The following is a 13,621-nucleotide window of genomic DNA, read 5'->3' as shown; positions in this document are numbered from 1 at the left end:
TCTTTCCCAGCACAGTTATTTGCAAAACTGATAAGCATTCCTTTTGTGCATTTAGTCACTGATAGAACATGTAGAGCTGAAAAAGCTAAGAATTGAGGACTTGATGTCTCCTATTAGAGAACATTTTCCAAGTTAAACTGTATTTATTAACATTCTAGGGACAGTAATTTGATTGTGAATTAAGCTATGAATTTACTAACAGCTATGTAATTCACATTTCTCTGTTTTTTATAAAGACATCATGGTTTCTTTAGATTCCTTGCCAGTATTACATTAGACAATGGCAACTTCATCATCCTATGCTATCAGTAATTTATTCCTTTCCTTTATTTCCGTCTATCCATCCATAACATTAATTGCGCACACACTGAGTTCAAGGTGAATAACTCTTCCTGAAAATGCAATGAGGTTCTTTCTTTGTGAACTCATGTGGGTGTAAAATGTTGACATAAAGAAAGCACTGACAACTGGGGCCTGGATATTACTTGAACAAACATGACAGTCAGTGTGACACTGCTGGAGCAATTTCTTAGAGCAAAGTACCAATGACACATCCAATAATATCAAAATTGTTTGAGGACAGAAAAACAAGGAACTCAAAATTCTTTTTATGAACTGAGGATAGCATTGATTTCCAAACCTGGCAAAGATAACACAAAGAGACTAATTTCACTTATGTATACCAATTAAATGTCTTAACTGAAAATTTAGTAAACATAATCCAGCAGCACATTAAAGAATTACTGATTTTATGCCATGACGAAGTTCATTTTATTTCCATAGATGTAGAAAGGCATTTGACAAAGTTAAATATCCACTGAAAGTCAGTACCATGCTTAATAAGAAAACATTAAAGTATTTACAGTAAGTCAGAAGTAAGACAAAAAGTGTTCAGAAGTAAGACAAAAAGTGTATCTCCACTACTCTTTAAGTTTGTTCTACAGGTTTCATTCAGTACAAATAAAACTAAACAAAACAAAACAAAATAAAATAAATAGGTAATAAGTATAAAGGAAAAGGTAAAGTTAGCATTATTTAAATACAAGATAATTTTATACTTGCAAAATATAAAAGCACTAGAGTTGGATAGTTCTCCTAGAATTTCTTCATTTTTTAAAGATCTTACTTCTCTCTCCTCTTCCACCTGTATCATTTCTAGATTTCCATCTTTGAGCTCACTAATTCTCTCTTCCATATGGTCTGCTCTATTTCCAGTGCTTTCTAATGCATTCTTCATCTTATTTATTGAGTTCTTCAGCTCTAGTTTCTGTTTGGTTCCTTTTTAGAGTTTCAACCTCCTTGATAAAGTATTTCTTCTGTTCATTAATGTTATTCCAGGGCTCATTGAACTGCCTTTCTGAGTTTTCTTGTAGCTTCTTGAGTTTCTTCATAACAGCTATTTTGAATTCTTTATCAGTTAGACTGCAATATTCCATGACTTTAAGTTTGGTTCTGGAGCATCGTCATTTCCCTTTTCTGGTATCATGTTACCATGGCTCCTCATGGTACTTGATGAGTTGTTCCTCTGCCAGGACACGTGAAGTAGCAAACACCTTTCTTCTTTAAGTAAAACTTTTTTCTTTTTAACTTAATTAGAAAGATTCAATTGGTTAATAATTCGAGGACTTTCTTTTGTTTTCCAGTGGGTGGCGCTATAGCACAAGTTTTTTGGGTTTTCTTACCTGAACTACTGCCTCCAGTTGTATCTGAGAATGGGCACTTTCCACCCTCCACTGCCTTTGTCAGAGGTGTTGCCTGGTGCCCTCATTGTCGCCGCTCTTGCCTCCAGGATCATGGGTGCCTTGCTGCTCCAGTGTCACTGGCATCACCCCCTGGAGCACCAGGATGGCAGGTGCTTCTGACACATCCAGGGCCTCCTGGGTTGTAAGCTCTGGTGCTGTGAGGGGAGGAGAGGTGGGGATCCAGGGTCATGGGTGTCTCTGCCATGGCTGGGATTCTTGGGTCATGGGTGCTGCCACTGTGTGTGTGTGGGAGTCGAGTTGCAGGCACCTCTGTGGCTGGAGGAACAGAGTCACCGTCCCCGCTGCCACTGTTGTCCAATACCCTGTGACTGCGGGTGCCTCTGCAGCCAGGAGGCCAGTGCGCTTCTTCCCCTGATGCTACCAGGTTGTCTGGGGCTGCAGGCTCAGCCATTAAGGCTGACGGTCCAAGACTGCAGGCACTGCTTCCAGTGTTGCCCTGGCTCTGCCTCCTGTATGTGTCCCAGTCCACCCACCTTTAGATGTATAGATGTTTGAAATTCTCTGATGTCCTGGTGTGTTGGACAGAAGCACCTTTGTTTAGCTGTGGATGTTTTACTGGTTGTAGACTGAAGGGGAGAGATAAAGAGAGCATCTCACACCACCACGATGCTGATGTCACACCAAAAAGATTGTTCTTGCACTGGTGGGAGATAATGGTGCTTCAGATTAAGATTTAGAATGGAGATAGGGAGAGCAAATTTAGCTGAGTTAGTGATGATAATGCCATTGCCAAGATAGTTCATACAGGAGGAAAGGAAAAGTGAGAAGAGGGCAAAGTGGTTATAAGACATCCAGGTAGAAGATGTCCAGAAGGCGTCCTACCTCTTCAGCAGGGATATCCCAGGGTGATGCTGTGTTCTTCTTATTGTAACTAACTATCAGGTGGCACATGTTTCCATTTCTCCCATTTTGGGTGATATTAAATTCAATCACTTGATTAAGGTGATATGTGCCAGACTTCTTGTCTATAAAGTTATTTTTTTCCTTTGTAATTAATAAATATTTTATGGGGAGGTACTATCAGACTATGTAAATGTATTTATTTGTTTATGCCAGTATAGTCATGTTTTCCTCATTTATTTAATGGGTTATCATCTGTTATTTCATTATTTTGATGCTCAAATAGTCTCAGATTTGGCCAGTAAAAGTCCATTTAAGCTGGCTTCTGGGTCCTTTTGACATGTCCTCATCCTTCTTGAGCAATTATCTTCTGTCCCAAGATATTTCAGGCTCATCTTATAATTTTCCTCCTCTTTTTTTTCAGCAAATGACATTAGAAATCAAGAACTGGGCTGCAGGCATGCCCATTATTTTTATGGTGTCCCTACTAGGCTTTCTCAGCAAATAGAGCTGCAGAGTTTATGTATGTTTAAACACATAAACATGTACATACATTCATACATCCTCTGTTTGGCTTCTGATGTCCCACACATACACTACCCCTCCATAAGGACACCTTCCTCCTCTTGCTCTGGCTCTGACAGCTTGAGCCAGGCTACCCTCCTTTGAGAACCTTCTTCTCACCATTGTCCAAGTTGTACACCCCACCATCTACTGTCTTAATTCTCTTCAACCCCATGTGATATCTATCTTATCTAGCCCCATCTAGTGGTGTTGGGCTGGATTATTCAGAAAATGAAGGGAAGAGGCAGAGCTGACTTTTAACTTCTTTTGTGGCTTGCTACATTTTTCAAATTTACTTTAGTAGCCATGTGCTGTTTATAAAATAAACAAAATGAAAGAAAAATAAACAAACAGACAAGCCTAGACAGATAAACAGGATTATCTTGGTAAATGCTATTTATTCTGTGAGGAAATTAAGTTCAATTCCTTCAGGGGTTGCTTAATTAGTATCTAGTTAAAATAAATAGAAAAGCCACTTTGTGGCTTGTCTTCTCATTTTCTTGATAGAGTCTTTCACAGAGCAGATTTTTAATTGTAATGAAGTTCAGCTTATCAATTATTTCTTTCATGGATAGTGCCTTTGGTGGTGTAGCTAAAAAAGTCATCCCCATAACAAACGTCACCTAGATTTTCTTTTATGTTGCCTTCCAGGGTTTTATAGCTTTGTATTTTACATTTAGGTCTATGATACATTTTGAGTTAATTTTCATGAAGAGTGTAAGGTCTGTGTCTAGATTCCTTATTTTTCTTTTCTTTTTTTTCTTTTTTTGCATATGGATGTCCAATTGTTCTAGCATCATTTGTTGAAAAGGCTATCTTTGTTCCATTGTATTGCCCTTACTTCTTTCTCAAAGATCAGTTGACAGTACTTATATGGGTCAATTTTGGGGTTCTCTATTTTGTTCCACTGATCTGTTTGTTTCTTCTTTCACCAGTACCACCCTCTATTGATTACTGTAGCTTTACAGTAAGTCTCAAAGTTGGGTAGTGTCAGCCCTTTAACTCTGTTCTTTTCTTTAGATGTTGTGTTCGGTCTTTTGCCTTTCCATATAAACTTTAGAATAAGTTTATTGATATCCAAAAACTAACTTTCTGGGATTTTGATTGGGACTACATCGAGTGTATAGATCAAGTTGGAAAACACTATCATCTTGATAATATTGAGTCTTCCTAACCATGATCATGGAATATCTCTCCGTTAATTTAATTCTTCTTTGATTTCTTTCATCAGAGTTTGATAAGTTTTCCTCTTATAGGTTTTGTATGCATTTTGTTAGATTTATACCTAAGTATTTCATTTTTGGGGGTAGATAATGTAAATGATACTGTGTTTTTAATTTCAAAGTTTACTTGTTCATTGCTGGTATATAGGAGAGCAACTGACTTTTTATATTAACCTTATATCCTGCAACCTTATTATTACCACTCTATGTAGCTATCTGATATTAGTCACAGGAGGGTTTTTTTTTTTTTTACTTTTCTTTTTTTTTTTTTTTGCGGTACATGGGCCTCTCACTGTTGTGGCCTCTCCCGTTGCGGAGCACAGGCTCCAGACACGCAGGCTCAGCGGCCATGGCTCATGGGCCCAGCCACTCCGCGGCATGTGGGATCTTCCCAGACCAGGGCACGAACCCGTGTCCCCTGCATCGGCAGGCGGACTCTCAACCACTGCGCCTCCAGGGAAGGCCAGGAGGGTTTTTTTTGTTGTTGATTCTTTCAGATAGCTACACAGGCAATCATGTCATCTTTGAACAGAGCTTTATTTATTCTTTCTCAATCTGTGAAACTTTTAGTTCTTTTTATTGTATTATTGCATTAGTTAGGACTTCTAGTATGATGTTGGAAAGAAGTGATGAGAGGGGATATATTTCTCTTGTTCATGTTCTTAGTGGGAAAGCTCTAGTTTCTTGCCATTAAGTGTGATATTAGTTGTAAGTTTTTAGTAAATGTTTTTTATCACGTTGAAGAAATTCCCCTCTATTTCTGTTTTGCTGAGAGTGGGTTGGATGCATGGGTGTTGGATTTTGTCAGCTGCTTTTTCTGCATCTATTGATATCATGTAATATCAATTTCTTCTTTAGCCTGTTGATGTGATAGGTTACATTAATTGATTTTCAAATATTGAACCAGACTTGCATACCTGGGATAAATACCACTTGGTCATTGTGTATAATTCTTTTATACATTGTTGGATTTGATTTACTAATTTTTTCTGAAGATTTTTGCACCTATGTTCATGAGGGATATTAGTCTGTTGTTTTATTTTCTTGTATATTTTGGTACAGTTTTAGTATTATGTTAATGTTGGCCTTATAGAATGAGTTAGAGAGTATTTCCTCTTCTTCTATCTTCTGGAAGAAATTGTAGAGAATTGGTGTAACTCTTTCCATAAATGTTTGATAAAATTCACCAGTGAACCCCTGGTGGTTTTTGTTTTGCAAGGTTATTAATCACTGATTCAATCTCTTCAGTAGATATAGGTCCATTTGAATTGTCTATTTATTCTTGTGGGAGTTTTGGCAGAACTGTCTTTCAAGGAATTAGTCCATTTCATCTAGGTTATTAAATTTGTGGGCATAGCATTGTTCCTAGTGTTCCTTTATTATCCTTTTAATGTCTGTGAGATCTCTAGTGATGTCCCCTCTTTCATTTCTTATATTAGCAATTCATGTCACCTCTCTTTTTTTCTTAGGTGGCCTGCTAGAAGCTTATCATTTTATTGATTTTTTCAAAGAATCAGTTTTTTGTTTCATTGATTCTCTCTATTGATTTCCTCTTTTCAGTTTCATTGATTTCTGCTCTAATTTTTAAATATTTCTTTTCTTATGCTTGCTTTGGATTTAATCTGCTCTTCTTTTTCTAGTTTCCTAAGATGAAAGCTTAGATTACTGATTTTAGATGCTTATTTTTTTCTAAAGAATATATGCATTCAATGCTATAAATTTTCCTCTAAACACTGTGTTTGCTGTGTCCTACAAATTTATATTTTACTTGTTCATTGCTGGTATTTTAGGAAAGAAACATTATATTAATTTTTTTCTCCTTCAGAAACTCCTTTATGTTCTCTAAAAGATGCAAAGACTACTAATGCCATATAGAAAATTTATAAAAGTCTTTTCATTTATCAACTTTCTGACAATATATTTCTAAAGTAGGAATTCTAGGACTAGCTGAGCGACAAGATATTAGAATTGGCCACTTAAAATCCTAAGATTCACATGGAGTCATAAGAGATCCTGAATAGCCAAAGCAATCTTAAGCATGAAGAACAGAGCAGGAGTCATCATATTTCTTGATTTCAAACTATATTACAAAGCTATAGTTATCAAAAGAAGTTGGTACTGGCATAAAAACAGACACATTGACCAATGGAACAGAATAGAGAGCCCAGAAATAACCCCCCACATTTACAGTATATTGATCTTTGACAAGGGAGGCAAGAATACACAATGGGGAAAGGATAGTCTCTTCAGTAAACGGTTTTGGGAAAACTGTATATCCATATACAAATCTTACACCATACAAAAAAATCAACACAAAATGTATTACAGACTTTAACATTAGACCTGAAACTGTAAAGCTCATAGAAGAAAAGATAGAGAAAAAGCTTCTTGACATTGGCCTTGACAATGATATTTTAGATATGACATTAAAGACACAGGCCACAAAAGCAAAAATAGCTAAATGGGACTACATCAAACTAAAAAGCTTCTGCACAGCAGAGGAAACCATCAGCAAAATGAAAAGGCAATCTATGGAATGGGAGAACATATTTGCAAATCAGGTATCTGATAAAGGGTTTATAATCCAAAATATGTTAGGAAGTCATAGAACTCAATAGCAAAAAAACAAATCATCTGATTAAAAAATGGACAAAAGACTATTTCTTCAAATAGACTTTTCTCCAAAAAAGATGTGCAAGTGGCCAACAGGTATATGAAAAAGTGCTCAACATCACTAATCATCAGGGAAATGCAAATCAAATCACAGTGAGATGTTACCTCACATCTGTCAAAATGGCAGTTATCAAAAAGAAAATAACAAGTCTTGGTGAGGATGTGGAGAAGAGGGAACCCTTGTGCACTGTTGATGGGAATGTAAATTGGTGCAGCCACTATGGAAAATAGTATGGATATTCCTCAAAAAATTAAAAATAGAACTACCATATGATCCAGCAATTCCATTCCTATTTATCCAAAGAAAACAAAAATACTAATTTGAAAAGATGTATGCACCCCATGTTCATTGCAGCATTATTTACAGTAGCCAAGATATGGAAGCAACCCAAGTGTCCATCAACAGATGAATGCATAAAGAAGATATGGCATATAAATACAACGGAATATTACTCAGCCATAAAAAGAATGAAATACTACCATTTGTGACAACATGGATGAACTTGGAGGATATTACGCTAAGTGAAATAAGTCAGGCAGAGAAAGACAAATACCATATGATTTCACTTACCTGTGGAATTTGGAAAAAAATGAACAAACAAAACTGAAATAGACTCATAGATACAGAGAACAAACAGGTGGTTGCCATAGGGAAGGGGTGTAGGGGGATTAGTGAAATAAGTGTGGGAGATTAAGAGGCACAAACTTCTAGTTAGAAAATAAATGAATCATGAGGATGAAATGTACAACATGGGGAATATTGTCAATAATATTGTAAGAATGTTTTATGGTGACAGATGGTAAGTAGACTTACCATGGTGATCATTTTGTAGTGTATAGAAGTATCAAATCAGATGTGTTGTGCATCTAAAACTAACATAGTGTTGTAGGTCAACTAAACTTCAATTTAAAAAAGAGAAATATACTACTGCAGAAATTGCTTTAGTCTTTGCTTGAAACTGGTTACTCCTCATATGACCATGCCATTGTCCAACCCCTCAGCCACTTTGAAGCCTGGCTGCTTGGCTGCTTCTATGCTATATTTGGACACAGGAATATTTTCTGAGACTGGGAGCTCTGTGGTCGAGAGTTGGCCTCACACAGCCATTTAACTCAGAGCTTTTACCCTGGGTACAATGATGGAGGGGCCCCAGGTGCCCACTATCCTGGGTCCCATAAACCTCCACCCACCTCCTGGTTTTGAATTCTTCCTGCCATTGGGGCTTCTCCTCTAACCTCCCTGCAAAAGACTTCTTTTTCCTCTTCCTCAGGAGCACCTAGAGTAATTTGTCCAAGTAGCCAGGGTTTTCACAAAGTTATCTTTAAGCAACCTCTGCTTCTAACCTTGAAAGTTCTTTAGGCAAAAGACACAAGGATTAGGCTATACTTTTGAAACAGGGAAGGGAAAAATACCAGAGGATAAGAATCAGCACAGATCACATTCTTTCCAAATCCTTTTCAGCAGTGAAACCAAAACGCTGGTTAATACGTTAGTAAATTATTCTTCCACATTAGGAAGGGGAAAATGCTGGGAAAACTGAGAGATGTTTTGTTTATTTTGGGAAAAGAAAAGTGGGCTTGTATACTTTCAGTTAAGGTTTGTTTGTGTAACATTTTTTTTGAAAAAAAAAAAGAAAAAAAGATAAAGGGACAGGGAAGAGCAGGCGGGTCTTGTTATTATTTGGAAAATTCCTGTTTTCATATGTATATATCTCCATAACCTCATATTATTGAATAAAAACATGTAGAGACTTATGTTGTTCTGTATAAATTTTTTATACAATAGTGAATAAAATGACCCTTCTCCCAGTTTCTTCTTTGGTCCTTGTATGATAATGCCATCACTGCCTCACACATATATATTCTTTCTGCTTCTGCCAGCAAAAATATGGTTCTGGGGGCTTACCTGGTGGCGCAGTGGTTGAGAGTCCGCCTGCCGATGCGGGGGACACGGGTTCGTGCCCCGGTCCGGGAAGATCCCACATGCCATGGACCGGCTGGGCCCTTGAGCCATGGCCACTGAGCCTGCGTGTCTGGAGCCTGTGCTCCGCAACGGGAGAGGCCACAAGAGTGAGAGGCCTGCGTACCGCTTAAAAAAAAAAAATATATATATATATATATATATATATATACGGTTCTGGAAATCTGGAATTTTAATCCCAGGATTCAGTAAAGAGCACTAGCATTGAAACTTAACTGTTTTTTCTGGGAGCAGCAAGATGTTGGGAAAAGGTGTTTATCTTTGTTTCCTATTTCTACCATTCTTTATGAAAAAATGCATCAGCAATATTTGACCTTATGAAAAAGGGATCAAAATACATAGTAATAAGTGGTACTCTATGCGTCATTTGAGAGAAGGGACTAGTACACAGTTTCTTCTTCTCTCTTTGGAAAATATGAAGATGAAATTTAAAAAGTGGTCTGAACTGGGGAGAGAATTCTTAGACTTCTGGCTGACCTGCCCTTCTACCCTCCCTCCTGTTGGCCTATGTAATCCCTGTGATTGAGAATCCGTTGTTTTATACAAAATTCTTTCTCACATTCTAAATCAGATCTTTTGGATCATCTTCAAAGATTTCTTCCAAGTTTTCCATTGTGAAACCTGTGCCTTGTGATTATGGTCTACAGTAAGGCCAAGGAGAATAGTTTCTTACATTGCTTCTGGCTCTTTCTCTGGAACAGTTTAGATAAAATGAGATGTATAGAAAAGTCTCTGAGATGTTTAAAATACCATGCAAATATAAAATCACATCAATATTTGTTTTCCTCCCCAGAAAAAAAGAAAGAAAAGAAAACCCATATAAAAATTAAAAATGAATGGATAAAATTCCTTCACAAGTAGGTTGTGTAGGTTGAGAATTCTCTAACCAAAAGCATAGCAACTGAAACAAAACTGGACTTCTGAATCAAATGAGCGTCCTTTTCTCTCCTTTTCTTTTACTAATGGCCCATTTAAAGGATGCTGAAGACAGAGATAGAAACCCACAGTAGGGCTGAAAATGAGAGACAACCTCATCAGGTTGATGGATAAGTTTCTTGCAAATTAACTGAAATGAATGAGGAATATACCTAAGGATGAAACAGCAGGGGGCGCAGCAGCCCAGAACATTGAGGTGTAGAGATTGAAGCCATTATTTTGAGCAGGAATAGACTCTAATCATGGCTTGCTCTTTCCGGTGACCAGACCCCATCCTGAAGCTATCCAGGAGCCCACTAAAAGTTGCCTCATTAGAAGAAAAGATACCCTATCACCTAAAAAATGCCAGTGGATTTAGGAGGTCTGTGTCAGAAACTAGGGTCAAAGACCCAATATTCGAACAAAAGATTCTCCAAGTACTCTTATACAAGGGTTTTATGAGCACTGTGCCAGGAACCAGGGATATATATATATAGGTTTACATATCTTGTGTGGTTTTTTAAATATGAATTTTAGAATCAGCATCTCTGATCCTAATGTAATTTGAACTGATTACATAAAATTTATAAATAAATTTAGGGAGAATTGACATGTGACATTTTTATAATGCTGACTTAACCTATCCAAAAATATAGTGTGTTTTAACATTTGTTCAAGTCCTTTTTTGTGTTCTTCATTACTAAAGTTTTTCTTATATATGTTTTAAACATTTCTTTAACATTTATTCCTGGGCATCATGAAAAAAATCAAATCCAGGACAATAAATGTACCCTTGGAATAAAAATGAAGTCAGAGTTTTGACTGTAGCATCCAACATTAACATTCAGAACTAAATAAGGGTATGCCTAACAGGTACTTTTAAGTAGAGAAAAATGACTTTAAGAAATTTAGGAATATTCCTCTCCAACTGTATTTGCTAGAGAATAAGAATTCTAATAGTCTTGGTCACAGAAGCCTCATAGGTGACCTAAGGTAGAGGTGCCTGTGTTGGAGCGATTTGTGGGTGTTGCTTTTGTCTCATGGAATAAATCTCATTAAGACTGATATGAAACCCATGACATTTTAAAAGACAGTTGTAGTAACAGAAGCACTGCCAGATGGGACATTAAAGAACAGACACAGTTCAAAATGAAAAGAGATTTCAGAGCCCTCAAACTTCTATAGACAGGAAGAAGACTGAGAATATATCTCAGCTGAAAACACGTCCTTTCTCGTGGAAAATAAAGGATGAACTAGAGTGTGGAATGGATTCTGAAGCCACAGAGAAGCACTCTGAGGAAGCAAGACTGAACCCTAATTAGAGAACTGGCGACATGTGCCTGGTTAGATTTCAGAGTGGCTATGGACCATTAACTGATGTGTGTCTCCTGTTCTCTACTTTTTTGAACAGAAATACCTGTTACAGTTGTCTTGTGATTGTCCCCAGCAGAGTGGCAATAGATAATTTTTCTCTTTAGGTCACAGATCTTCAGATTGAGATGAACTATGCTTGAGGAACTGAAATTAAGGCAGATGACCCCAAGAAGTCTCATCTGTACTTGGACCTAATTTAGATGACAGGATCCTGCATTTCAAGCCTGAAGCTGATGTCATAATATGACAAGACATCTAATGTTGGAAGGGCACACGGATGAGTGTTTTTTACATGTAAGAGAGATGCAGATGAGTAGGGGCCTTATGGAAGATCATGAAAGCTAGTGGCTAAAGATTGTTCCTCAATAAATCACACCTTCCAGTATTCACAGCCTTATGTGGTTCCCTTCCTTTGAATCTGAGCTTGCCCTATGGCTTGTTTTTGAAAAAGGGTCAATGATGGAAGTGGTACTATGTGACTTCCAAAGCTAGGTCCTAAGAGGCTTTTCAGTTTCTGCCTTGGTTCCCTAGAATGCTCGTACTTGGGGCACAGTCTCTTGGAATCCTGCTGCCATGTTGTGAGAATCTTGAGCCATCTGGAGAGGACATGTGTTGACACTCTGGTCAACATTTCTAGGTGAGCCACCAGGTGATGGCCAGCATGAACAGCATGCCATCTGAGGAGACATACTGGATACCCAGTCCAGTTGAATCTTCAGAGGACCACAGTCCTAGCCAACATCTGATTTCAAGTGCAAGAGAGAGTCAAAGCGAATACTGCCCTGTAGGGTGAACCCAGTTAAACCATAGAACCATGAGAGAAAAATAATAAATTATTGTTTTAATTCATTACATTCTAGGTAGATACTGGAACATATAGCTACATAGACACACATACACATACACACACTTGTAGCAGAGACTGGCTAGTTCTGCACCAAGTTTCTTTCCTTTTCCTTCTGAATACACATATTGACTGTCTCATCATATGACTGAGTTCTGGCTAATGGAGTATAAGTAAATGTGACGTACATCATATCCAGGTTTGCCATACTAAAACTTCCTGTGGGCGCCTTCACTCTCACTGTTTGCTTGCTGGATGAGTATTTGGAAGTGACACATTGAAAATGACAAAGCCTCCATCTGCTTGGGTTACTGTGCTTTGTCACTGAGTTTTAGGGTTTACTGTTAAAGCAACTAATGTAAAATTAACTAAATACACAGCTGAAACAAATTGGAAATATTTTATTTTGCATTTTACATTTGTGTTCATAAGTGAGATTGATATTTAATTTTCTTTTTTGTGTGTGATTCTTGTGATATTAAACTCTTAAAATGATTTGTATAGGTATTCTTTTTCTGCTCTCTAAATAGTGTTTTTAGGATAAGGATTATCATTTCCTTGAAAGCTTGGTAAAATTTTCTGTAAAGTATTGTTACGCTACTCTCTTTTGTAAGTGAAGGAATACTTTTTACTCCTAATTCACTTTCATTTATGGTCAATGGTTTATTCAATTTTTCAAAATAATCTAACCTCAATTTTGATAATTTGTATAATTTTTTATTCTTCTAGAGCATTATAATTTTCATCGAGGCTTTCAAATTTACCAGATATCTGTTTTATTAAACTTTAGAATACTGACTCTTTGTTTTCTTGATTATATCATTTTGTTGACTTCCACTTTATTAATTTCTGTTCTTCACAATTTCTGTCAACATTCTTTATATTTACCTTTTTTCTCATTTTTCTAGCCTTTCTTCTAACTCATTTCATCCATTTAACAATCTTTCTTGATTTTTCCATACATATAGTTAGTTTAGGTTATAAAATGTACTTCTATGTGTATCAGGTATTTAAACAAATAAATTAGGTATTTGATATGTAATGTTTTAATTTTTGTTCAATTCTAAATGTTTGTAACTTTTATTGTTATTTCCTTTTAATTTTAAAGTTTTTATGTGGAGAATTTCAAACATACATAAAATTAGACAAAATAATAAAATGAATCCAAAAATATCCACAATATTATATTAATATAATAAACTACTAGACTCACAATGCGCAGTTCTAATATCCAACAATCTATGTACACTCTTGCCTTACCTAAATCCCAGCCACATTCCCATCTACATTCACCTAACCACTTCACCTTTCCCATTATAATTTTGAAGCAAAACCTGTAAATATTTCAATACGTATTTCCAGAAGAAAAGGATTATTTTTAAGCAAAAACGCATTATCATTATTATACATAAACATTTAGCAAAATATTTTAATATCACAAATA

At 36.6% G+C, this 13,621-nt stretch overlaps 1 long non-coding RNA gene across 3 annotated transcripts in view; it reads left to right on the top strand.

Moving 5' to 3' along the window:
* The window catches only part of LOC109548460 (uncharacterized), a 115,542-nt gene extending 102,494 nt beyond the window's left edge, over nucleotides 1–13,048 (top strand). Inside the window, exon 5 of one of the 3 annotated variants that reach the window (XR_012324533.1) lies at nucleotides 11,438–13,048. This is a non-coding gene — a long non-coding RNA (uncharacterized lncRNA). Of the gene's footprint in view, nucleotides 1–7,418; nucleotides 8,874–11,437 lie in introns of those variants that run through there. The other 2 variants (XR_012324535.1, XR_012324534.1) reach the window with 2 other exon arrangements.
* The last annotated feature ends 573 nt before the right edge of the window (nucleotides 13,049–13,621 follow it).

Source organism: Tursiops truncatus, chromosome 11 (assembly GCF_011762595.2).
Source record: "Tursiops truncatus isolate mTurTru1 chromosome 11, mTurTru1.mat.Y, whole genome shotgun sequence".
NCBI lineage: Eukaryota > Metazoa > Chordata > Mammalia > Artiodactyla > Delphinidae > Tursiops > Tursiops truncatus.
This window is presented reverse-complemented; position numbering and strand designations above follow the sequence as displayed.